A 27,413-nucleotide genomic window follows, 5' to 3' on the forward strand; every position below is an offset into this window, starting at 1 on the left:
AGGTAACCTCTTATGCCTGCTCTTAATCCCAACTCTCCTTTTCTCTCTGCTGCCTCTCCTTTATACAGTCACTAGCACCCCTCCTACCTCCTTGATCCCTTATACCCCTACCTCTTCTTGACACTCTTCTCATTCATCTCCTTGTCCTTTACATCTTGAACAGCTTCTCACACCATCTAATTACCTTTCAATAAGTCTTTTTGCAAATACACTTCTAAGAAGTGTGTCTCAAAACTCTTTAGACACTTTGATTAGCTGAGGAAAAGGGAAGTATTAACAACCCCATTTTATCCATCCTAACCCAAAGATGACAACCACTGCCACTCTTTCAAATTTCATGTATATGTGCATATTATGTCTGTGTGTTATATATCATGTAATTATATAATACAGATTATAGAATATAATATACATGTATATAATGCATATAATATAAATTATATACTATATTACAAATCTGTATATATACATTATAGACACATATATCTTTGGTCCCTTTTCCAGATTGTGATAATTTCCTGTTTGAACTGATCCTGTATTTATTTCACTAGCCACTTTCACAACATTCTTTTCTCCAGTGATAGCGAGAAGGTGATAATTTGATCGAAGTCTTGCTCACTGCTGTTGATCATATTGAGACACTGCACTACACCCCATCAATCCCATGCTGCGTTTGGCTAAAGGAAAGTCATTCAGTTTAGTTTATGTTTGTCTTCATGTGTATTTATGTGCAGAGGAACTAAGAACGTAGGCCTTGAGGACCTGTACAGAGGTTGAAAGGAGACGTGACTGAAGTCTATAAAATCCTAATGGATAAGGATTGGGGTGGCTTTAGAGCAGTGCACTGTCTTAGAATATTGGAAATCGGGGCACCCCCCAAATCTAAAAGGACATGAAGAAAGGCAGTTGCTGTTCTTCACAGTAAACTGATAGAGTTTAGGGATTATACAGATGGAAAGTGTAAACAAGTCCAAGAAGAAAAATCCATGGAGGAGAGATCCACAAAGTTATGTTGATGTTGTTCAAAATACATCTTTAGCATATTGAAATCAGTATCATGAGAGGCAACTGTGCTGCTCTCCCATTAACATCTCTTACTTATCAGCACTTGTAAACATGTTCTGAGTGTATTCAGAATAATGTGCTAGATTGATCACTGAGCCATGGAGGCATTGATCATGACCTTATTTATGTATTTTCCCAAGATTTAAGCTATTGTATATTTAAGTACTTTGTGTTTTTTTGTTGCCTATACACACGCCCAAGTCTCATTCATTCTTAAAAGACTTTCATTTGACCCTATAATCCTTTTAAACTACTGTCTTATTATATCTCTCCTCTCTTTTACAACCAGAGTTCTAGAAAAAAAGCTGTCCACACCCATCTTCTGCTTCCTCTTCTCTCATTCATTTCTCAACTCCTTCCAACTTGGTTTCTAACCTCATAATTCAACTAAAGTTTCTCTCTCTAAAGTTATACTATTAATCTCCCAGTTGGCAACTCCAAGGGCTGTTTTTCTGTCCTCATCCTTCCTGATCCCCCTGCAGCATTTGACACTGTTGGCGCCCTTCTCTTCCTGGATTCTTACTCTTTGGTTTTCCTCTCCCTTGCCTGTCTGTTCCTTCTTACTTTCTGTCATTCACAGCCTTCCCTTAAGGGTATGTATATCCAAGGCTCCATCCTGAGCCCTCTTATCTTTTCCTTCTATCCCTTCTCCCTCAGTGATCTGAGCTCCCATGGGTTCAGTTACTTCCAGAGCAATATATACACTCCATGCATCTTTTGACCTCTATTCTCACATCATCACTTCCTTATTAGACATTTCCAACTGAATGCTCAATGGGCATCTCAGACTCAACATGTCTAAATCAGAACTCCCTACTTTCCCCTCCATAACCCATACCTCTAACTTCTGTATTCCTGTCAAGGACACCACCATTCTTCAGTCACCCACGTTCACACCCTCTCTCTGCTCTTCCTTCTTTCTCACTCCTCATAACACATCAGTTAGCAAGTCTTTTCTATTCTGTTCCCAAATCTTTTGTGTCCAACCCCCTTTCTCCACTGGCACGACAACCTTTAGTCTACTCCCTCATCACATCTCTCAGGAACTAATGCAATAGTCTCCTAACTAGTCTCACTTTGTCAAGTCTCTACTTTCTCCAGTCCCTGTTCCACATAGCTTCCAAAGTGATGATTATTCCCATTGCACTGGTCTAACCATATCACTCCCTCACTTAAAAAGCCCCTGTGGCTCCCTGTTGCCTGTAGGTTAAAAATATAAACTTTTTTTAACACGTAGAACCTTTAACAATTTCACTCCAACCTACTTGTTCAGGCTTATTATACATTACTCCCTTTATTGCACTCTGTGCCAAAAGGCCAAACTGTTCTGCTTACTGTTCCTCTTCCTATTTTCTTGAAAATGCATTCTTTCGGGGCAGCCAGGTAGCACAGCGAGTAAGAGCACTGGCCCCAGTGTCGGGATGACCTGGAGATCGAATCCCGGGCTCAGACACTTAGCACCCACCCAGAAACACCTGGCTGTGTAACCTTGAGCAAGTTACTTAACCCCAATTGCTTTAAAGAAAAAAAAAAGAAAAAGAAAATGCATTCTTTCTGTACCTTTGCCTCTTAGAATCCCTAGTTTTCTTCAAAGCTCAGATCATGAGCCATTTCCCACATGAAACACCCTCTAGTTGCTAGTTCCCATCCTCTCCTGAAATTTCTTTGTGTTGAAGCTAGAATGTGGAGGGCCTTGCATATCAGCATCAAGGATTTATATTGTATTCAATAGGTAATGTGGAATCACCAAAGGTTATGAAGGAGCCACAGGATTAGTTATACATTAGGACTATTCCATCTCTGTCTCATACTACTCCTTTACATAACTAACCTTCCAGGCAGAACTTAAATACACTGTTGGGGCTTCTCATCCTACCTTCTCCTATCACTGTCTTCTCTTATCATGTTCCCCATACCTCTAATGGGTTCTCTGAATCTTTTGAAGTACCCCCTTTCAGGCTCAATTCTAGTTCCACCTCTTCTGTTATGCCTTTCCTTATACTTCTATCCTCTATAGATGAAAGTGATATCACTTCTTGTAGCATTATCCCCGTTTTTTTTGTTTTGTCTTGTTTTGTTTTCCTTTGGGGCTTATCTCATTCTCCCTTGTTTCATCTTTCCCACTGGGTTGTAAACTCAATGAAAGCAAGATGTTTGTCTTTCTTTTTATCATAGGATCATACATATGGAAGTGAAGGGACCTCAAAGGCCATCTTCATTTCACAGATGAGGAAACTGAGGTACAGGGATATTATGACTTTTCCAAGGCCTCACAAGTCCACTGATTGTAGATCTAGGACTCTTTCCATTTTACCACATCATATCAGCACCTAGCCCTGTATTTCATAAGTATTTAATATTCTTTAATCAAGTGAACCTTTTTATTGAGCTTTTATTGAAAGTAAATTGAATTATGTGACAAGCTATAAAAGGACACATTTCTGAGTTTCCAAAGGAGGCACAGCTCTCCAGGAAAGAGTCATGTTACAAGAATTACATCATTATGTTCACTTATGTTGCCTGACCAGGGTCTGTGACACTGCCTTAAAAGTTAATTCTTTGTTGAGTACCAGTTATCTGAGAAAAGGGGATTGGGGCTGCTTTCAGAAATGTCCTTTTTTTTTCACAACCCCCCCCCCTAAATTTTCGTGAGACTTTTCATTCATTTAAGAAATATGACCTCTTAATATAAATTCTGTCAACATTGAAGCTTAGTTTTGTTGAATTTAGCAGGATTTTGTTTGATGTATATATTTCCCTAGAAGGGGCTAGAGCTATTTACCCTAGAGAAGAGAACTTAATGGTAATATTTAAGGTCCTCACAACCTGGCTTCAGCATTCCTTCCCAGGCTTATTCTACATTATCCCTTTCACAAATTCTCTGTTCCAGCAAACCAGATTACTTGCTGCTGCCTGAACTTGACATTCTGCATACATCCCACAAGCTGCCATCATGCCTGGAATGCACAATCCCGCCTCTCTCAATCTTTATCTTCCTCTAAAGCTCAATTTATATGCCATCTGCTCCATAAAGCCTAGCAGGGTTTCTACTGTTATTAGTGCTCTCTCCCTCTTTGAGTAATGTAAAGCCAAGCACAAGCAGCTTTCCAGAGGGTTGCTGCTGTGAACAGTTTTCAAGATTCTGATTACATAGTATGGAGAACTCTCTATTTATTCAATAACAAATCAGAGCAAAACATTCTCAGAAAATCAAACTGCAGCATTCACAATATTATAACTTACCACAGAAAATCAAAATACAGTATTCACCATGTCACAGCTCAGCAACTTATCACTAAAATGGCCACAGTTTTCACCAAGCTAGTCACATAGTTTTCAACAAAGTACAATCATTTAGTAACTCAATCATTCAATCATCCTTAAGGAGGTAAGGGTCACAAAGTACAAAATTCAAAGTTCTCCATGGGGTGCAATTAAGTTACAACTTCAGCAGTCACTACTCAGTACCCTCTTAAGGGGTACTGGAAAATACAAAAGCCATCCACCCCTAGGTCACAAGTAAATTACAATTTCACCAGTCACTACTCAGTATCCTATTTCATCACTCACTAATCAACAATTTCATCAGTCACTATTTAGTACCCACAGAGAGGTCTTTTCATCTTTACCTGAGGCAGACTTTCAGCTCCCATGGTTCCTCTTCCATGGTCCCAGCTCCCACCCGAATCTAACCAACTGCCACCTGAATTCAAAGGCAGACAGCTCCCAGCTCCTTGTCCAGTTCTCTGTGCAGTTCCTGCTCCACATTGGGAATCACAGTGTCCAGTCCATCTCAAATCCTTCACAGTCTCTGTTCCTGGGAAGATAAGGTTTAACAAAGACACAAGAATATTCATACACATTAACAAAGTCACAACAACATTTGTACAAAGTACCAGCACTACAGTCATGCTTCCTCAGTCATCTGCAGCTCCAGCTGTCCATCAGAAGTCTTCAGCACCATAAGCTCCGTTCTAAAAATCAAAATCACTTTATCCAGACTTCATGTGGCTTGCTTTAAGAAATTTTGTCTGAGTTCTCAGTTCTCATTCCTCTTCTCAGTTCTTCTCAATTCTCAGTTCAGGCTTCAGTCCAACAGCAGCTGCTCTGCCTCCACGATGCTTACCCCAGGAAATTCTGTCTGTCCAGCTTGTGCTCTTCCTTATATAAGTATTAGCTCCTCCCTGTTCAGTTCCTTCCTGTTACATCAGCAAAGGGGTTCATATTTCTTGTTGTTGTTGTTGTTTTTTACAGAGGCTTAATTTGAAACAAGGTGCTAAGTCCCTTCTTACTGCCAATACAAAGGGATCTTCAAATTTCATTACTATTACATGATGATGATAGCTAGCATTTATATGGCACTTTAAGGCTTGCAAAGAACTTTACAGATGTTATCTCATTTTGTATTTACTTATACACTTGGCTGTATCCTCCAACAACCCTCCTTGAGGGCAAGGACTGATTCTTTTTGGTGTTTGTATTCCCCATCACCTAGCACAGACACTCAAATACTTAAATGTTTGAAAGGCTCCATTATTTCATCATCAGTGGGGAACTCCAGATGTTGGAACTCCCTCTGCCAAGTATGACTTAGTAGGTAAGACCTATTGGGTTGTTTTTGGTATACATTGGTTGACGATTAGCTCATGGTCAGAGATGAGATTCAAACCCAGGTCTTACGAACTCCAAACCCTCTAGGATTTGTCACCACATAGACAAATGCTTGTTAAAAAAAAATCCATCCTGTCTTGAGACATCAAAATGACATCTGACCATTTTAAACCTAACACTCTAGTGACAACATCACATTTCCTTGCAAACAAATTATTAATGAATGTTTTCTAAATAGTTTACAAGTTGTTAAGGTTTGCCATAACAAGGATTACACTTATATTGCTTAGCCTCAGAGAAGAAAAGTAGAATCAGTGGGTGAAAGTATAAGGATCATTTTGGTTCATTATAAGAAAGACATTTCTAGTATGTAGAGCTGTTCAAAAAGAATGATACAGTTTTCCATTGTTAAAGTGTTGAAGTAGAAACAATATGGACAATTTCAAGAATGTGGTGTAGAACATTAATGCATTAGGCAAAATTGGATACATACATACATACATACAGATAGATAGATAGATAGATAGATAGATAGATAGATAGATAGATAGATAGAGGTAAACCACTACAAGGTTTACTCACAACTCTGAGAGGCATATAACACACCTATTAATTATCCACATTAAGCAGATAGGAAACATGTTCAAAGAGGTTAATTGATTTCCCCATGGTCACAAAACTAGTAAGCATTAGTTTTATGACTAATTGTTTTATTTATTAAATTATTGTGAACCTAGATATTGTGACTCATTTAGGGTCCAGCAATTTTTCTACCTCTTACCACACTGACTCTCCTAAATGAGGCCTTTGATCCCTTAATTTTGTTTAATTTTTTCTTTTTTTTAGTTCAATTTTATGCTTATTTTTAGTTTACAACATTCATTTCCATAAGATTTTGAGTTACAAATTTTCTCTCCATATTTCCCCTACTTACCACCCCAAAATAGCGATCTCACTGAATAACCCCTCCCCTAATCTGTTCTCTCCTATGTCCTCCCCTATCCCCCCTCCAACTTTCCAGTAGGGCAAGATGGAACTCTATACCCCAGTGCTGTATATCTTATTTCACAGTTACATGTAAAAATAATGATAATAATAGTAATTTTTTTAAACATTTGATTTTAAAACCTTGAATTCCAGATTCTTTGCCTTCTTCCCTTGTCACCCACCCTTACTGGGAAGATAAACAATTCAATAAAGGTTGTACATGTGTAATTACGCAAAACATTTCCATAGTGAATATATTGTGAAAGACTGACTATATTTCTCTCCATTGTATCCCACCCCCCCACTTGTTCTATTTTCTACTTTGAACCCTGTCCCTTTTCAAATGTGTGTGCTTCTAACTACCCTCCCCTCTAATATGCCCTCCCTTCTATCATCCCCCCTCTTATCCTCTTCTCCCCTACTTTCCTGTAGGGTAAGATACCAGTTGAGTGTGTATGTTATTCCCTCCTTAAGCCAAATTCAACAAGAGTAAGGTTGACCCATTCCCTTTTGCCTTCCTGTTCTTCCCCTCCATTGTAACAGTTTTCCCTTGCCTCTTTTATATGAGATAATTTACCCTATTCTGTCTCTCCTTATCTCCTCTCATTATATTCCTCTCACCTCTTAATTTTATTTTTAAATATCATCCCTACTTATTCAATTGATCCTGTGCCCTCTGTCTATGTATACCTATACACATATATACACATACTCACATATGTATTCATATATTCACATATACCCTCCTATATAAACATATATGTATATATATACATACATTTATATTCCCTTCAACTATCCTCATGCTGAGAAAAGTTTCATAAGTTACAATTATTGTTTTTCCATGCAGGAATAGAAATAGTTCAACTTTGATAAGTTCCTTATGATTTCTTTTCCCTGTTTACCTTCTTGTGCTTCTCTTGCTTCTTGTATTTGAATGTCAAATTTCTATTCAAGTCTGGTTTTTTCATCAAGAATTCTTGAAAGTCCTCTATTCCATTGAATGACAATATTTTCCCTTGAAACATTATACTCAGTTTTTCTGGGTAGGTGATTCTTGGTTTTAATCCTAGCTTCTTTGACCTACAAAATATCGTATTCTAAGCCCTTCAGTCCCTTAATGTAGAAGCTGCTAGATCTTGTGTTATCCTGATTATGTTTCCACAATATTCAAATTGTTTTTTCATGGCTGCTTGTAATATTTTCTCCTTGATCTGGAAACTCCAGAACCTGGCTATAATATTCCTGGGAGTTTTCTTTTGGGGATCTTTTTCAAGAGGTGATTGGTGAATTCTTTCAATTTCTATTTTGCCCTCTGGTTCTAAAATATCAGGGCAATTTTCCTTAAGAATTTCTTGAAGGATGATTTCTAGGGTTTGTTTTTTTCTTTTTTTGATCATGGCTTTCAGGTAGCCCAATAATTTTTAAATTATCTCTCCTGGATCTATTTTCCAGGTCAGTGGTTTTTCCAATGAGATATTTCACATTGCTTTCTATTTTTTCATTTGTTTTGGATCTATTTAATAGTATCTTGATTTCTCATAAAGTCATTTATCTTCCATTTGCTCCAATCTAATTCTGAAGGAATGATTCCCTTCAGTGAGCTTTTGAAATTCTTTTTTTCCATCTGACCAATTTGGCTTTTTAAGGCATTCTTCTCATTGCATTTTTGGGCCTCTTTTGCCACTGAGTTAGTCTATTTTTTAAGGTGTTATTTTCTTCCATCAGGTTGTTGACTCTCTTTTCATGATTTTCTTGCATCATCCTCATTTCTCTTCCCAATTTTTCCTCTAGTTCTCTTACTTAAGTTTCAAAAGCCTTCTTGAGCTCCTCCATGGCCTGTAACCAATTCATATTTTTCTTGGAAGCTTTTGGTGCAGGAGTTTTGACCTAGTTGTCTGCCTCCCATTCCATGCTTTGATCCTTTTTGTCCCCAAAAAAGGAATCTAAGGTTTGATTGCTGTGCTTGCTTTGCTTGCTTATGTTGCCACTCAATTACTTGACTTTTGAGCTCTTTGCCACAATAGAATTCTGCTTCCAGAGAGGAGAACTTCGTTCCAAATCACTGGTGTTTTCTCAGCTGCCAGAGCTATTAGTTGGGTGCTCTCTTTACAGAGACCACAAGCTCTGGCTCACTGGTCACACACCCCAGGACTACCACCTAAGATTGTGATCCAGATCCAGGCAGGTTAAAGCAAGAGCAATTACCCTCTGAATGGTAGCTTGGTCCCCCTACGATCTGCAGACCAGGAGCTCTGAAGCAGCCATGTGGAGGCACCTGCACAGCTGCTATGCCTCTGCTGCTTCTCCCTCTGGGGGAAGGGGCTAGTCCATGCCTCCAACCCCCCCAGTTCCAACAGGCTTCCACACTGACCTTTTACTTTACCTTTGTTATTTATGGGTTGATAATTCTGGAAACCACTACAGCTGCTGGTGATTCACTCTTCAGAACTCTGCTCCAGCCCACTGTTAGTCAGGGCTGCCCTAGGGCTAAAACTGCTGGCTCACATGGGGCTGGGTTTGGCTTTAAGTTTGGTTTCCTGTCCACCTGCTGGGCTGCCTTTAGTGGGAGATTTGTTTCTCTCTGTCACTTTGTGGGCTCTGTAGCTCTAAAATTTGTTTAGAGTCATATTTTATAGGTGTTTGAGGTGGTTGTGGGAAGTTTTCTTGCTTTTATGCTGCTATCTTGGCTCTGCAAAATATTTTTTGCTTTTTTTTTTAATTTTTGGAGGGGGGAAGGAAGGGCAATTGGGATTAAGTGACTGGCCCAAGGTCACATGGCTAGTAAGTCTTAAGCATCTGAGGCCAGATTTGAGCTCAGGTCCTCCTGACTCCAGGGACAGTGCTCTACTCACTGCAACACCTGGCCACCCCTCCTTCATCCCTTCAAACTCTGAGAGTCCATGGTTTAGTAAATAACTACTCATTTGTATACTGGTAGAATTTTAGAGTCAAATGACATTAGTAGATATCTAGTCCAATCTGTATTTGAAAAAAGAATCTGTGCCAAACTTAAAACTTCCATAGAGAAGGAACCTATTACCTCCCAAGGCATCCCATTTCACTATTGGGTTTCTCTAATTGTTTTTCCTGACATTGAGCTTAAATCTATCTGCTTGCAACTTCTGCTCTTCATTCCTCATTCTTTTGTTTTTATGCAAAAAAAACACTGCCAGGTAGCAAATTGGTTGTGAAGTATTCCACACCTCAGATAGGACTTAAAAATGATGGAGTCAAGTAAAAGAGTTTGGAGTATCTGGGAAAAACCTATTCACCAGGGTCAAGCTGGGAAGAAGAGCCCAGCTGTGATAGTATCTATAAGAGTTAGTCCTGAATGAGAATGAGAATTTTTTTTTGGGGGGGGAGAGCAGTGGGAGGAGTTGAGGCAGTTGGGGTTGAGTGACTTGCCCAGGGTCACATAGCTAGTAAATGTCAAGTGTCTGAGACCAGATTTGAACTCAGGCCATTCCAACTCTAGGGCCAGCTATCTATGCACTGTGTTACCTAGTTGCCCCTGGTTTTTGTTTTTCGGTTTGTTGTTGTTGCTGTTGGTTTTCAGAAGAGTTTGGACCCCACAGCCTCATTTCCCTGTCTGTGAATCTCTGATTTGGAAATAACTTCAGAGGGTATCTATCTAGTCCAATCCATACTTGAACATTCTAAGAATGAACCACACAACATACCCAAGAAGTATACCCAAGCTTCTGCTTCAAAGTCTCTGGAGAGGAATTTACTCCTTTCAAGGCTTGGCTTATTTCAGTTTTGGATAAGTCCAACTTTGCTCCAGTCCACTGTCTATTAGTCTTAATTATTCTTGCTAAGTATTTATCTCTGTTGCTTTTATGCTGCTGAAAAACTACATTCTCTTAATTCAGTGTCTTAGGGCACAGCCTTGGTCACCCTGACCTAGTTATGGGTCCAATTAAACCAATAGTTTCATGTTGCTGAAAGACTCCCAGATATTCCCCATATGACCAAATCCTGCTTTTCTTCATAGAGTGGAGATCAGCTTAGTGCTACGTCCTCCCTAGACCACATTTGCTCTCTGGAGCTGAGCAGAATAAGTCCTTAACTCTCTTACACATGATGGCTCTCCAAAGTCTTTAAAATGTTCTTTAAAACTCAGTTTAATTCTTCAAAAGCGTTTCCTTTATCCTGTGATCCAGACTCCCAAAGAGAGTAGTCTATACTTCCTTTCTCTACTTCCTCAATACCTAATCTTTCTTTAACTCCTTAACAGTTGATCTGCCTCCCCAAAACTAAATTCCCATGATGAAGACATCCCTCAGTCGTGCACCATGCTGGATTGCTGAGCTCCAACTCCAATGCCTCCCTAGCCTTATAGTGGAGGATGTGCAGATAACTGTCCATTGAGATGGGTTGTCTAGAGGTATTCCGTAACCCGTGGCTCACTTATGTTCCTTAACTCTCCCCACATGAACAAACTCAGTCATCATTTAAGCAAGTGAAACTTCCACAAAATGTTCTCCCTGGCTCCTCTTTGGGTTAGTTTCCATTCTAAGTAATTTAGGTAAGGGAAAATTTGGCAGTTCCTTTATGTCTTTACAGTTGCTTGACCTTACCTTCTCTCTACTTCAAGCACCCACTCACATGCCCATACCTTGAGCTGTTGTTATTTAAAATGGCTCCACTGCCAAGATTATGCATTCTGAAATTCCTTTCTAACCACAATCTGCTATTCCTCCACCTGTCTTGCCTTCACTCTTATGAAACATCTTTGTACTTATCACAAGCTGTATTCTCTCAAGCCCTCTCTTCTCATGAGTCCATCAGGTGTCACCTGTTTCCTTGAACAGCCAGCATTCCCTGGTCAGCCATTTTAACAATCCTTTAACTATCACTCTAGAATCGCTCACTTCTTTTGGCTTTTCATCATCCCTTGCCTTAACCTTGAGTAACCCTTCTCATCTGTTTTGTCAGTTCCTGCTCCGGACTGCCAAATGTTGTTGGAAAAATCACGAAACCATGATAAATGGATCCACTACATACTCATGCTACTTAAATTCAGCTCATTGTTCCTTTTTACATGTCTTACCAACTAATTCTCTATTTGACAGATAGTGAGAGCTCCATTTTTTCCCATTCACTTCAAGCCCTCCAACCCTCTGGTTACTCTTCTTTCAGAAGATAACCTTGCCATTTGCTTCACTAAGGAAAGCCTGATATTAGCTCCCTCAATGGCCCTCATATCTCTACCTAACTTATCTTCCTTCCTCACTGTCTCAGAGGTGACTATTTTTTTAAAAACATAATAGATAAATCTTTCACTTACACTCCCGGTTCCATTGCCTCATGCTGCCTCTGGGGAATCATTCCATGAATCATCCCTGCTTTCTTTTGCATTTTAAGTCTCTCTTTTCCTGGCTGCTCTAGTCTCTCAGCTCATGATCATACACTAGTAATAACAATGTCTCTAGAGACAGATGATCTGTTAAATCCCACTTCTGATGCTTACTACTTTTGCCACCTTGGACAACTCATTTAACCTACCCAAGCCTCAGTTTCTTCATCTGTAAAATGATGGGATTAGACTCATTGGCCTCTGAGGTTTATACTGTGTCTAAATCTTTAATCCTTATTGGAATAAAGCCTTCCTTTTATCCTGCAACCCAGACTTCCAAGGAGAGTAGTCTACACTTCCTTTCTCTACTTCTTCAATACCTACCCATTTCTCAATTTCTTATCAGTTGGTTTGCCTCCCTTAAAAAAAAAAAAAACTCTACCAAAATTAGTCAGTCGAAAGTGACCAGTGACTTATTCACTAAATCCAATAACTTTTTCTTAGTCTTCATCTTTCTCAACCCTCGCAGTATTTTATGCTCATGCACCATCTCCATCCCTCCATCTAGCTGTGTTCTCATCCTATGATTTTTAGGCACTGTTTTTAGGTCATTCTTCTCCTACTTACCAACTGTGTTCTTATAAGTATCTAGCATAACCTTCCCCTAAAGAAGAGGGAATGACTTAGAAATGTCAAGGACAGAGTCAATTCTGTTTCTAAATCCTAAACACATGCATCTTAACTAGAGATAACGCAAGTCTTCCCCAGGCATCCTGATGTACAACACGACCAAAACAGAAAACTACTTACAGAATTCTTGCACTTCCATGATGCATAGCATCACCATGTTGAACCCTCCCAAATGTTCATTTTTTTCTGATGACAGCAGCAAAATAATGGGACTAGTTTTGAGTCAGTCAACAAACATTTATTAAGTACTTATTATGTGCCAGGTGGGGGACAGCTAGGTGACATAGGAGCTAGAGTTCCAGGCCTGGAGTCAGGAAGACTTATCTTCCTGAATTAAAATCTGGCCTCAGGCAACTTACTAAGCTGCTTGACCCTGGGCAAGTCACTTAACTCTGCCTCTGTTTCTTCATCTTTAAAATGAGTTAGAGAAGGAAATGGCAAACCACTCTAGTATCTTTGCCGAGAAAACCCCAAGTGAGGTCAGGAAGATAAATGTGCCAGGCATTGTGCCAAGTACTGTGACTACAAAGAAAGGCGTGTGCATTCCAATGGAGGAGGCAAGATGTAAGCAATACATACATGTGAGATACATGCAGGGTAAATTGGAGGTAGTCTCAGAGGGAAGGCAATAGTATTAGGAGAAGTCAAGAACAGCTTCTTGTTAATTTCTCCCTATAGCTTAAATATGTGAGTTGATTATAGCCATAGGATAAAGCAAAAATGGCAAGTTGTTTGGTGACTATATCCATGATGTTTTTTATTATCTATTTCTCCCATTCCATTATCATTGCTACTGTTGAAATTCAGTCACTTATTGCATTTTTTCCTGTATTTTTTTTTGTCTCTGGTTTTTCTCCAATCAGTCCTTAAGCATTCATTAAGCACTTACACACGAGGCACAAAGACAAAGTGAGACTGTCCCTGCCTTTAGCTAACTCCCAGCTTTGTTGTAAGGATCAAATGAGTGAATATTATATGAAATATTTCTCAAACATCTAAACACTATATAAATGCCAGATTTTCAAGGAGCACGCACAACACATATAAGTACAGAAGGCTCTTTGTCATTTTAAGACGGTTGAGTTAGCAAACTTGGGCCCATCTGATGCACCCCTGCCATGATGACCTTCCTACCACACACCTCTGTCATGTCACTCTAGTGCTCAGAAACGTTTAATGCCTCCCCACTGAATACAGAATAAAGGCCAAACATGAACTTGACCTTCGAGAGCCTCTAAAATCTGGTTCTCATTTACCCTTCTGGGATAATCTCACAGTGTTTTGCTTCACAGTTTTGGGGAACATCGAGCAACCTAGCTACACTCGACTGTGCATCTTATGGTCTTTGCACATGTCCTCTTTACCTAGAATGTTCCCCACTCCAATCTCTATCTCATGAAATCCTGCCCCTGTTATGACCCCTTATCCTTCCTTCCTCTGAACACTCACATGACATTTCTTTGTACTATTCGGATATACTTACCATAGTCTCCTGTGTATGTGTCTACATACCTCATCTTTCCTACTGCATTGCAAAGTCCTTGGGACAGGGACCCAATCCTATTCATCTTCTATTCCCCTTAGCTCCTGACATAGAAATTAATAAATACTTGGTGAATGAAGGCACCAATGAAAACTTCAAGAATGGCTTTGAATCTTCTAAATGTGGGCCTGCCTGTCCTGCAAATCTCTCTCTTCCTAAAAGTAACTCAGTACCTCTGGGATTCACCCAGGCAGAAGCATCTCCTCTTGGCTGGCTGGGAGCCAGCTCTTTTCTCCCAGGCCTTCCTTGGTCTAGACGTGCATTTTTGGACATGCAGGTGCAACATTCCTTTTCTAGACAAGGAGGTACCTACCTGGAACCCAGGACCATCCCCTGAGATAAAGGCTTGAGGTAGCCCCAACTAAATCAAGTTTTGAATAGTACTTTTAAAATTGAATTGGCCCACCATTGTTTTAGATCATCATTTTATCTGTAAGGTACTCCACAATTTTATAACTTAATTAACATTTGTGAAGAAAATTAATTTCAAAAGTTATGGTGTTTCCAGAGAGCTGGTTGGCCTGCCTTGTTCTAATCCAGCTTAAATTGTGGCAAAAAAAGAATAAAACATACTTTTTTTAAAACAATTTTTTTTTTTGCTTTTTTGGTGGGGGGAAGGCAGGACAATTGGGATTAAGTGACTTGCCCAAGGTCACATGGCTAGTAAATGTTAAGTGTCTGAGGCCAGATTTGAGCTCAGGTCCTCCTGACTCCAGTACCAGTGCTCTATTCACTGTGCCACCTTGTCACCCCCATATATAATCAGTATTTGAAAAGATCAATTAGGTGTTGCCCCAGACCCTGAAAATACTAAAAAAAACTTGATTCCACAAACGTTCTCATGAAGCTATGTAGCCAAGGGTCACTTGTTGAATTTACTCTGTGTGACACCTTGAATTTTGACCAGAGCTGGCATTCTACAAAGATGCAGACTGGATTCAGGTGATTTCCTAAAAGTCCAAATTGAAGACCATCTAAGAAACTACCAGCCTGAACACAGAGCAATCACCTCACTATACCACATGATGACAAAATTCTTTGAATCTCACATGAGAAATATTAAACATGTGAGCAGTGTCAACTCATAAGCAATGTGTTTACATATATATATTTGTGTGCAAATATACAAATTCATATATTCCCTGCATACAAATATATGCTATTATAGGGGTAGGGATAAGTCTAGGTAATCGTCTCACTCCTATTTAATGTCAGTAATAAGATTTTATGCCCTAATACCTTAACCTAGTAAGAACATGTCTCAATAAATCAAACAGTGACTTTAAGTGCAAAAAAAAAAAAATCCTTAAAGTCACTGAATGAACTGGAGTGACATGGATAAGAAGTCTCTTCCAATTGGCACAGGGACTTGGTTACACCCTTCAGAGCTTGTATAAAACCAGGAACCAAGTCAGAACTCGGGAGATTTGAGTGTCTGAGAGGAGAGAAGAGAAAGAGCCACCCCTGAGAAGAAATAGCTTGATGGGGAAGAGGGCGCCTTAGCCTCGGCACCTATTTACACCCAAACAGAGGAGTACCTGCTGAACTTCAGAAAACCAAAGGATTTGGATTTTCATTGGCAATCTAGTAGTGTCTCCCAGAGATCAGTTCATGATAGCAGTTTCTGTATCAGGAGCCAAGGATAGACTGGATTGATGAGTAAATACTCTTACAACGAAGAGGGGGAACTTTACCATATTTAAGGGGAACTTTTTAAGGACACCAGCAAAGGGGCTTCTAAAGACTGGACCTTTACTGTGTGTGTTTGAGCTTTCCCTTGGAATATATATATATGATAGAGAGAATATCACAAATTTTTTTTGGGGGGGTGTCTGTGCCAACTGTCCTTACCATACCATCTTGGTAAATACCCATTTCCAAAAAGCTAATTTTGTCCTACTGACAAGTTGATAACTGATAATAATGACAGGAAGCACTCTAGTGGGGGTTTCGAACTATAACATTAAAAGGATACCATGTAACGCCTCAGAGCTAGAGGAAAGACATCTAGAGGACCTGAGAGGATCTAGTAACCATGCTTTGGAAACCCAAGTCATCACTGGGAATTGGAATTGGAATAGTTGCCTCAGAGCATTGCTTCACTTATATTTTTCAAGTTCCTAATAAATACTTAGGGAACTCTTCTCACTGCTTTCAACATCCTAAGCTTGAATAAAAGTTAAGATAACCTGAACCACATCTTCCATGTCTGGCTTCCATTCTTGATTTTTTCCTTTCACTTACCTTGTGTATAACAATTCCTATGAATAAATGAATTTTTGCTTCCTTGGCCAGTTTGTATTGGCACACAAACAGATTGACTTCCAGCATCTCCCCAGAGAGCCATTAGGTATAGGGGATTAGGTCTGACTGTTCTCTAATGATCTGTGGTATTCAACATGGCAGCAGCATTAACACAAAACAAGAAGGAGGAACAATGTGTCTTCTGGCCTATGATCACAACAGTGCAACGGCATAGGAAGGGACCACCACCCTAATAGAGCACTGCTAGTTTAAGAACCTTACACCAGACAAATTCAAATGACAGAATCATTCTATGGGTTAGTATGCTCTGGTCACCTTTTCTTGCTCTACCGTATCAGCACATTGTGGGATCCAGCAAAAAGGGAAGAAGGGTAAAGCAGGAAAGAAGCATAAACAAGGAGGTGCTTGTAAAATATGGAGCAGAATCCTAGGAATAATTTCTAAAGGAGTTCAACCTTTTCTCAAGTTCTGAACATATTGCTTTGGTATATAGCTATCTTATCTATTTTATGTGTGTCTGACTACAGTCTAATAACAAGTCCTTTGACCGTATCAGACAATAGGGACTGCTCCTATACCCCAAATGCCCAGGTAGAAGGTGGTGGCAGTGCTTGGCTTGAGTAATCTAAAGGCAGAGTTGGAGACACCAGTAAAAGATTATCAGTAAGTTGGAAGGCCTGGAGATCTGGGCTGCTCCTGAGTATAGTCTGTGGTACATACCTGTGAAGATTCTGCTATGGTCTCTGAGTTAATTTTTTTTCTGTATAGACAGCCCTAAAATTATAGCAGTTCAACTTTCAGTGATACCTGTGGTTTTTTTGGTAGGGGGGAAAGGAGATGGGGAGAGGTAGTCAGGAAGACCTGAGTTCAAATGCCACTTTATTTTTTCTTTTTAAAAATTAATTTATTTTTGTTTAGTATTTTATTTCCCCCCAGCTACATGCAAAAAAAACAATTTTGAACATTAATTTTTGAAACATTGAATTCCAAATTCTCTCCCTCCCTCCCTCTCCCCTCCCTCATTGGGAAGTCAAGCATTTCTCTATAGGTTATGTAAGTGTAGTTATACAAACGATATCTATAATAGTCATGTTGTTAAAGAAAACATAGAAAAATTTTCAAGAAAAATAAAGAAAATTTAAAAATATGTTTTGATCTGTATTCAGACACAATCAATTCTTTCTCTGGGGACGGATAGCATTTTTCATCATAAGTCCTTCAGAGTTGTCTTGGATCGTTGTACTGGTGAGAATAGCTAAGTCATTCAGAGCTGATCACCTTTATAATATTGCTGTTACTTTGTACACAGTACATTTCACTTTGCCTCAGTTCATGTAAGTCTTTCCAGCTTTCTCTGAGAGCATCCTGCTCATCATTTCTTATTCTTATCAATAGTGTCCCATAATAATCATATACCACAACTTATTCTGGCATTCCATGATTGATAGACATCCCCTCAATTTTCTAATTCTTTGCCCCCAGAAAAGAGCTGCTATAAATATTTTTGTACATACAAATTCTTTTACTCTTTGTTTTTAAATCTTTTTTTTGGATAATCCAGTACTGGTATTGCTAGGTTAAAGGGTGTGCATGGTTTTATAGCCATTTGGGGATAGTTCCAAATTGCTCTACAGAATGGTTGAATCAGTTCACAATTCCACCAATAATGCATTAATACCTTATTTTTCCCACATCCCTTCCAACATTTGTCATTTACCTTTTTGGTTCTGTTAGCCCATCTAATAGGTATGAGGTTCCTTCAGAACTATTTTGATTTGCATTTCTCCACTAAATGGTGAGTTAGAGTATTTATTCATATGGCTATGGAGAGCTTTGATTACTTCATCTGAAAACTGATCTTTTGATAATTTATCAATTGGGGAATGGTTCTCATTGCCTTTGTACTCTATATGTTTGAGAAATGAGGCCTTTATCAGAGAAACTTGCTTCAAATTTTTTTTCACTGTTGCTATTGCGAACTGTATTTCCTTCCATCGAAACCTCCCCCATTTATTCTATTCTTTCTCTCCTTTCACTCTGTTCCTCCTCAAAAGTGTTTTGCTTGTGACTACCCTCTCCCCCAACTTGCCCTCTATTTTATCACCCCTCCCTCCTTTCTTATTCCCTTCCTCTCATACTTTCCTGGAGGGTAAGATAGATTTCTATATCCAATTGAGTGTGTTTGTTATTCCCTCTTTGAGCCAATGCTGATGAGAGTGAGATAATGATATCTATTTACTAATGAGCTTGGGTGTCCAAGACATCAACTTATAGTCCTCACAAAATAATAATTCTAATATTTATAGCTAAGATTTATATAGCACTTTTAATATTTGCAAAGTGCTTTACATATATTATTAAAGTTGATCCTCAGAAGGCACAAGTGAGCTTAAACAAATGAATTAAAAAGCATTTATCAATGATAATGGCTAACATTTATATAGTACTTACTATGTGCCAAGTATTTTACAATTATTATTTCATGTGATCCTCACGACTTTGAGAGGTCAGTGCTATTATTATCCCCATTTTATAAATGAGGAAACTGAGAGAAACAAAAGTCAAGTGACTTGCCTGAGGTCACACTGCTGATAAGTAGCTGAGACAAGATTTGAACTCAGTTCCTCCTGACTACAGGCCCTGCACTCTTTCCATTTAGCTGCCTAGCTACACTTACCAGGTGCCAAGCACTGTAGTAAATGGTGAGAATACAAAGAGGAAAGTGAGACAGTCCCTGTCTGCTCTCAAGGAGCTCAAATTCTAATGAGACAGGGAGTTTGGGGGGAAGACAACTCACCTAGAATGAACCTGCTACAGAGAGGATTGGAAGTCAGGTCAGATGGCAGAGCCTGTGTGTAGAGAATATAAGTGATAAGTCAGATTGTAAGGATGGGTATTCTCTATATTGCTGTAAGGATTATAGTCAGTGATGCCTTGCTCCAACAAATATGTCAGCATTATATAAATGGAATGATCCTACACTTGGAGTCTGAGCTAGGTTTTTGTAAACCCAATAGCACTGTATGAGATGTGGCCTAATAAAATGGATAGAGAGCCAGCCTTGTATTCAGGAAGGCCTGGGTTCAAGTCCAACCTTTGTGACCATAAACAAGCCACTCGTTCTCAGTACCCCTGAGGAACTCTATAAATTACATAATTGTGTATTATAAATTTATTATGTTGGCATATTAACATAGTAAACAATGATTTAATGTATTATAAATTTATTATAAATTATTGAAGAGTTGTAATCTGCATCTATAGAGAAAAAATTCTAGAAGTTCCCATGTGAATAAAATTGTAGAACACCCCCCCCAAACACACCCAAATCACCATAGATTCTTCTTCTTCTATTATATTCTCATATATTATGTTATATATTCTTCTTCTTATGTATCTGGTAAACTTCAGACAGCTGCCAAATAAGGGTTCCCAATGTGCTTTGAGCAATGGTAAGGTCATTTTACTAATTATATAGATTACAGACTCTTGAGGTAGGGTGGGGATAAAAGCATATAGCCCTAACGTCTGTTTTTGTTTTCTGAAATATTAATAAATAATATTTTGACAATATATTTGTCTGTTTTCCTTGATCTTATCTGAACAAAAGACCTCATTAGTTTTTAAAGAAATTATCAGTGTCAAAGAGAATATCCCATTCCAAAGTCCTTGATTGCATTCTTATTAAAGACCTAATTGGTTTCTAGACTTAGTCAAAATCAAGAAGGAACCCTTCCTGGAAAAGATTAGTGATGACCAAATAAGAAAATAATTTCTTGAGTTTATCTTTGACAGGACTAAAAAGAGAATCCTTAAAGAGAGTGGTTAAAGAGGGACTGTCCCTTTGTTAAAAACCAAAGGAATTATCTTTTAATTTTATTATGGACTAAACCTGGGTATGTGACCTTTTTGTCATATCTTGGACCTGACAGTTTTGCAAAAGAGACATTATCTCCAAGAATAAACCTCCCAACATACCATTTCTTTATTTCTATTTGAAAAGTAAAAAATTCCCCAATTAAATATTGTCTCCTTGTTTTATCTTTCTGTAGAATTTTGCCTGTGTTCTGATCACTATAAAATGTAAGTGATGGAACTTGTTTCATTGGTTGTGGGAGAAAGCATCCCAAACAACAGGAAGAAACTGCACCCTTTGATTTTCTTCCTCTTTAAGCAGAAATGCTTGGAAGTAATTAATAAATTGTCTTTGACATAGTTCTGGCAAAAGAGAAACGTCCTGAGCTTTTGTTTGATACTTTGAAGGACAACACCCATTTGTGAGCGTAAGTTCTTGTACATTTGTTTAAAACTCATGCTATACATACCTGCACAATCATTTGATCTCTGCAGCATTCTATACAATACTTAAAATGTAGTTTTGTAGATTCAAGATCAAGCTCAGTCCAGTGTACCTGAGTAACTAGACATCAGAGCTTTGAGGCTTTTGGGAACTCTGAAGTAACTACAGTTGAGGCATCAAAGGAGAGAAAAACCAGAAGCTAGAGTGGGTCTACATATTTTAACGATAAGCATGCCTTGTGCTAATGCAGATGAAAGGGCAGTTCTAAAAAAAAATGAAAGATTTTCTGTTTGGAAAACAACAAAATAATCCACATTTTGACATAAGATACCTATCTTCCTCTGAGGAAATGTATAATGAGAAAAGGAAAAAGGTAGAACAAATATCTTTGAGACAGGAAGGAGGGAAAGAAAAAAGGGAAGGAAGGAAGGAAGGAAGGAAGGAAGGAAGGAAGGAAGGAAGGAAGGAAGGAAGGAAGGAAGGAAAGAAGGAAGGAAGGAAGGAAAGAAGGAAGGAAAGGAGGGAAGGAGAAAGAAAAGGAAGAAGGCAGGAAAGGAAAGAGGGAAGTAAAAAGGAGGGAGGGAGGAAGGGAGAAAGAAAAGAACGAGGTAAAGGGAGGGGAGGAAAGATGGAAAGCAGGAAGGAAGGAGGGAGGAAAAGAAAGGAAGGAGGGAGGGAAGGAGAAAAGAAGGAAAAGAGAAAAAAGGAAGGGAGAAGGGAGAAAGAAGCAAGTGAAGGAAAGGAGGGAGGAAGAAATTAGAACAATAACTATGGTGTATTTATATTGTATCTTGGAATTTTGTGTACCTGGTACTGTTTTGTGAATTGATATACTCTTTAGAAAATTTATTCTGGTTCTGCTTCAATTCAGTTCAGTTTAAACATTTACTAGGCACCTGCCATATGCTGGGTACTGGGGAAACAGACAAAACAGTTCATCAAGAAGTATTTATTAAGCACTTACACTTACTGTTTTAAGTATTGGGAATTCAGGTGCAAGCAGAAAGAAAAATAGTACTTACCTTCAAGGAACTGACATTCTAGTGGGGAAAGACCACACATTCCCCCCACCACACACACACACATACATGCACACGGATCTGAAAAGCGTGGGTAGAGGGAGAGACAAAGTTGGCCTGATCTCCATCCTTAAACAGAAGTTCTGGGAAGAGCCATACAATCAGAGGGAAAAAAACAAAGGCTCAACTGGGTACTTCGAATAGGTGAATTCCAGGGTTGAGAATACAACATGTATAGAGAAAAGTAAATACAAAGCATTTGAGGAGGAAGAGAGCATTGATATCCTGGAGAATTTCACCAAAGGTTCATTGAAGTAGGAGGGAGCACCTAAAATGAGCAGGACTCAGAGAGGAAGAGGAGAAAGTGAATTCCAGGCATGGGAGACTACCTGTATAAAGGAAGGTTAAAAAGACAGGAGATGGCGTATCAAGTTTGAGTAATAGCCAATAGATCCAGTTTGTATGAAAGATTAAAAATGAAATGTCTAGAAAAGTAAATGAGATCCAGATTGTGAATGACTTTAAAAGCCAGACTGAGTTTTTATTTTGTTTTAAAGGCAATTCAAAGTCACTGGAACCAGAAAGCAGGGGAATGATACAATCAGACTCGGATTATTGGAATTCTTTGGAATGTTACTTTGATTATGCTCTGGAGGATGGATTGCAGAGAGGAGAAACTGGAAGCAGGAAGACCAGTTTGAAGGACCTTGTACTCATGTATTAGTGAGATAATTTGGTGCCTGTACCACAGTAGCAACTGTGTCAGTGGAAAGAAGAGGATGAATGTGAGAGATGTTGTGGAGAGAACATTGGTAAGACTGGTTGGATAATGAGTGATGAGGAAAAAGGCAAAGTCAAAACTCTGAGATTATGAACCTGGGAGACTGTAGAAATGGTGGTGCTCTCAAAAGAAATAAGAAAGTTTGGAAGAGGAATGTATTTAGGGTGGAAAAATGAGTTCCATTTTGAACATTTTTGTTTGTTTTTGAAGAGAGGGAGGCAAGGCAGTTGGGGTTAAGTGACTTGCTCAAGGTCACATAGCTAGTTATGTGTCAAGTGTCTGAGGTCAAATTTGAACCCAGGTCCTCCTGACTTTAGGCCTGTTGTGCCACCTAGCTGCCCCTTGGACATGTTGAATTTGAGATATCTGTGAGGCATATTTGTTTTACAAGTAGTTGATATTGTGCGACTGGATTCCCTTCAGAGAATAACACTGGATATAAAAATATATAAAATGTGGAAATTATTTGTACAGAGATGATAATTAAGACTATGGCAGGTGATCAAATTACCAAAAGAGAGAGTATATAGAGAAGAGAAGAAGATTCAGTATGAAACCTTGAGAGATGCCTACACTTAATGGACAGGAGATAGATAATGATCTAGTAATGAAGACTGAGGAGTAGTCAGTTTGGTAGAAGGAGAACCAAGTGCCATGATAGCCAAAGGAGAAGAGTAGGCAGGAGGTGGGGGTAGTCTTTTTTTTGTTAGTTAGAAGGTTGGTTTAATTGTATTAATTTGGAAGGAGAGCAGACAGGAGGCATTTGGAGCAGGATCAAAATCAGGGTAATGAAGGGAGTATAGTTTTTGGAATGAGTGTACCCCATAAAAGTTCCCCTAACTCTATGGACCATACTCTCTAGGGATACAGTTCTTGGACCACTTACCAGGACATTTGGTAAATCCATTTCAAGGGATCAACTAACAATTACAGTATGAAGAGGTAGACCCTCTACTTTTTACCAGAATGGATTCTAGATCAGAGCACATTCTCATATGAATCTCCAATTTCATATCCAGGAATAATCAATTAATAAGAGAGAATCATAGGATCTAGAGTTAAAAGCAATATTAAAAATCATCTACTCCAACCCCCTTTACAGATTAGGGAACCAAGCCATAAGAGGTGATCAATCAGCAGGTACTTTTTTGAGAACCATCTATATGCCTAGCCCTGTTCTACCAATCAAAGAGAACTTATGGAATACTTAGTTTGATGTATTAGTCACTCTGCTGGGTGCTGAGAATACAAAGACAAAACAAAAGAAACAATCACTGTCCTCAAGTAATTTACATTTTTAATTGGGATAAATAATAATACACATTTATACATATTATATACAGATTTATATATACATACATACATATTACATATGTGTGTATATATATATACACATTTGTGGAAAGGGGAAGCACTAGTAATTGAGGTGATCAATAAAGACTTTATGTAGAATGAAGCACCTGAGTTGTATTTTGAAGGAGTGCTAGGGATTCTAAGAAGGTAAAAAATACATCCCAAGTCACTTTGGGTGTAATTAAAAAAAAAAAGTAAGGTGGCTAGGTGGCAAAGTGAATAGAGTCCTGGAGTCAGGAGGACCTGAGTTCAAATCTGGCCTCAGACACTTAATGCTTACTAGCCGTGTGACCTTGGACAAGTCACTTAAGCCCAGTTGCCCTGCCCTCCCCCTCAAAAAAAAAAAAGAGAAAAAAGTAGGATATGGTGCCTTACCTTAAGGACCTTTATGTTTAGTTGGGAAAGCAAGGCTTACATACATGAAATGATTAAATAAACAAGGCAGTTTAAGCAGGCACAAAATATGAAATTGTTTCAGTGAGTATAAGCACTGCATTATGAACAGCTCACAGAAATATCTTTGATGAACATATAGATATACACTCACCTTTTCTAATACATTTTAATTCTCCAAATATAAGGTTTTGGGAGAGAGATGCAGAGAAAAATACAACATGTAGTATATATCACACCTATCAGATTGGCTAAAATGACAAAAAAGTAAAGTGATAAATGTTGGGAGGGATGTGGGAAAATTGGGACACTAATGCATTGTTGGTAGAGTTGTGGACTGATCCAGCCATTCTGGAGAACAATTTGGAAATATGTCCAAAGGGCTATAAAATGGTTCATACTCTTTGACCTAGCAATACCACTTCTTGGTCTATATCCCAAAGAGATTTTTGAAAGGAGGGACGACCTATTTTTGTTGTGGCAAAGAATTGGACATTGATGTCCCTCAACTGGAGAATGGCTGAACAGTGGTTTATGATTGTATAAATGTAATGTAAAATAAAGTAGATTGCTTTCAGAAAAACCTGGAAAGGCTTACATGAATTAATGCAAAGTGAAGTGAGCAGAACCAGGAGAATGTTGTACATAGTAATGGCAATATTATATGATGATCAACTGTGAATGACTTACCTGTTCTCAGCAATACAATGATCCAAGACAATTTCAAAGGATTCATGATGAAAACATTCTCCACCTCCAGAGAAAGAACTGAGGGAGTCTGAATGAAGATTAAAACATACTACTTTTTCACTTCCATAATTTTTTGTGATGCTTTTTTGGTCTGTTTTCTTTTACAACACGACTAATATGGAAATATTTTTACATGATTGCACATGTATAACTTATATAAAATTTCTTATCATCTCAGGGAGGGGAAATGGGGAAGGAGGGAGTGAGGGAGATAAATTTTTAAACTCAAAATTTTTAAAAATTCAATGTTGGAAATTGCTTTTACATGCGATTGGGGAAAAATGAAATAGTATTTTAAAAAACTCATGTGGTTTAAAATTCTAAAGAGAATCAAATAAAAAGTAGACAAAATAGAACGTCATTCTCTCAGAACCATGAACGGAGGATGTGGGCTTGCAATTTGGGATCCCCTTTTGTATAGGAAGCCCTCAGCTGGTTTGAAAAGCTACTCTGATAACATGAAGGTGATATGACATTCTGATGCTTTACTCCAGCCCCTTCATCTTTCTCCTCCCCTTACAGCATGAAGCTAGGGGCCATAGAGGATCTAATATCAAAAGAGAGAGGGTAATACCACTACGTGGAGAGAAAAAAAAATAATTACCAAATTTCCTGAATAGTAAACAGCTTTAAAAAAAAATTGAACTCTTTGATAACTTGGCCCTTGGTCTGCTGGTGAATGCCTTTTGGATTATATCATCAGGCAAGCTCCAGCAGCCAGAGCTGTTGTTGCAGAACCGAAAACGAAAAGAAAGGAGTGGGTGGGGGCAGGGCGGCCTTGGTGGGTAGGGTACAAGATGAGGAATTTACAAAGCACTGCTATGACAGATGTTCATAGAAAGGACTGGAAGGACACACTGCATAAATTCTCCAGCGTTTCTGGGCAGAAGAGTGTTTCACCGGGACCATATCCGCCCCCATCCCCCGCCCATTTCTCGTAGATTAAAATAACTGTTTGGATTCAATAACTTTTCGACCACAGATGACATAAGTTCAAAAGAGATAAAGCGGCCCAGAAGTTGTCCAGAAGGCAATGCTGTTTCAGAGAATCGTCACGGGGGGGCAGCCTTGTGACTGTTAACTTTTCTATGCCCCATTCCAGTTCTAATGAGGGATTTTTTTTTTTTTTTAAAGAAACTTGCTGAATTCACCTTCCTCCTTGGGAGAGCAGAGCTTGAAGGGCAAGAAAAGGGCGGTAGAAATTTCGGCAACTTTTTTTTTTTTAAGGAAAAAAAGCTTTATGTCTAAAATGATTGGGATGTATAATCTAGTTGATTCATGAAAAGTCACATCGAGATCTTGGGATACATAACGAGAATCCAAGAGGGCGACCAAAGGGTGGAAGTTAGGAAAGGAAAATAGAGGAAGATGTACATACGCCCTGAAGAGGCAATGGCCACAAATGGGAGTTACATCCCAGATCTCTCAGAAGCCTCTAGTGAAGACTGAAAGTTAAGGATCCTACAAGGACAAGAGTAACTGTGGTACTCTGGATCGCAGGGTCACGGAGAAAATCACTGGAGTTAACGAGAAGATGGGCTCTCTCAAATCTTGCGCTCAAAGAATGCTATTTAAAGATTCCTGTGTGCTGGGTCTGTCCTTATTGCCATTATAGGACTTTTTAATTTTCTTTGTTTGGAAAGCAGAAATAGACTCAAAATGGAGAGCTTTGTCACAGGTCTCCCGTAGATATGCCTAGGATCCAGACCCCTAGTATAACATGCTCGAGACCAGCCCAGGCTTAAAGAGAGCCAAGGAGGTATTTGTATTTTATTGAGGGAAAGTCTCCCGGGCTCGATGGATCCGGGCAGATGCAGAATACTTAGCGCCCACTCAGCCTGCATTATTTCTCGAAATAGCTCGTGTTCTTAAGGCGCTTTCAGATTTACAAAACGCCTTTACCGAATTTGTCAGGAACGATCAGATGATCACCTTGGAGCCGGCCTGGAGACACTCCCGACGACCCTTTCTTCTATTGCTCAGCTATGTGACTGGGAGGTCTGGGCAACTAGGAGGGGAGTCACGTTTGAGTGGGAGAAAGGAGTTGTAGATCAAGCCTCCTGGGCAAGCAACCCCGCTCTCCTCCCAGTGCTCTAAGACAGGGCCCAAATCATTCGGTCTGAAGCGTTCGTGCTGTTCACTGTTGAGAGGGGTTTAATGTCTTAGCATTTAAGAACCCATAAGACCTTAATGTGCCAACGGATAAAATCCGTGGGACGAAAATTGACAGGGCCTGGGCCCCTGGGCGGGGGATGCGATGCGGTTAGGTGGGGGTAGAATGGGAGGGGAATCCAGTATGAGCTTTAGTCTGGCTCTAGGTTGATGTGTGTGTGTGTGTGTGTGTGTGTGTGTGT

At 39.1% G+C, this 27,413-nt stretch overlaps 1 long non-coding RNA gene across 2 annotated transcripts in view; it reads right to left on the minus strand.

Moving 5' to 3' along the window:
* LOC138162790 (uncharacterized) overlaps positions 1-27,413 on the minus strand; it is a 75,126-nt gene that overhangs the window by 36,384 nt on the left and 11,329 nt on the right. Inside the window, exon 1 of one of the 2 annotated variants that reach the window (XR_011168712.1) lies at positions 4,695-5,716. The exons of the other annotated variant lie outside the window; for it this stretch is intronic. This is a non-coding gene — a long non-coding RNA (uncharacterized lncRNA). Of the gene's footprint in view, positions 1-4,694; positions 5,717-27,413 lie in introns of those variants that run through there. 2 annotated transcript variants of the gene reach the window in all.

The sequence above is a fragment of the Petaurus breviceps genome, unplaced genomic scaffold (assembly GCF_028583685.1).
Source record: "Petaurus breviceps papuanus isolate PSGF00001 unplaced genomic scaffold, PetGlider_PUasm1.0 186, whole genome shotgun sequence".
Classification (NCBI taxonomy): domain Eukaryota; kingdom Metazoa; phylum Chordata; class Mammalia; order Diprotodontia; family Petauridae; genus Petaurus; species Petaurus breviceps.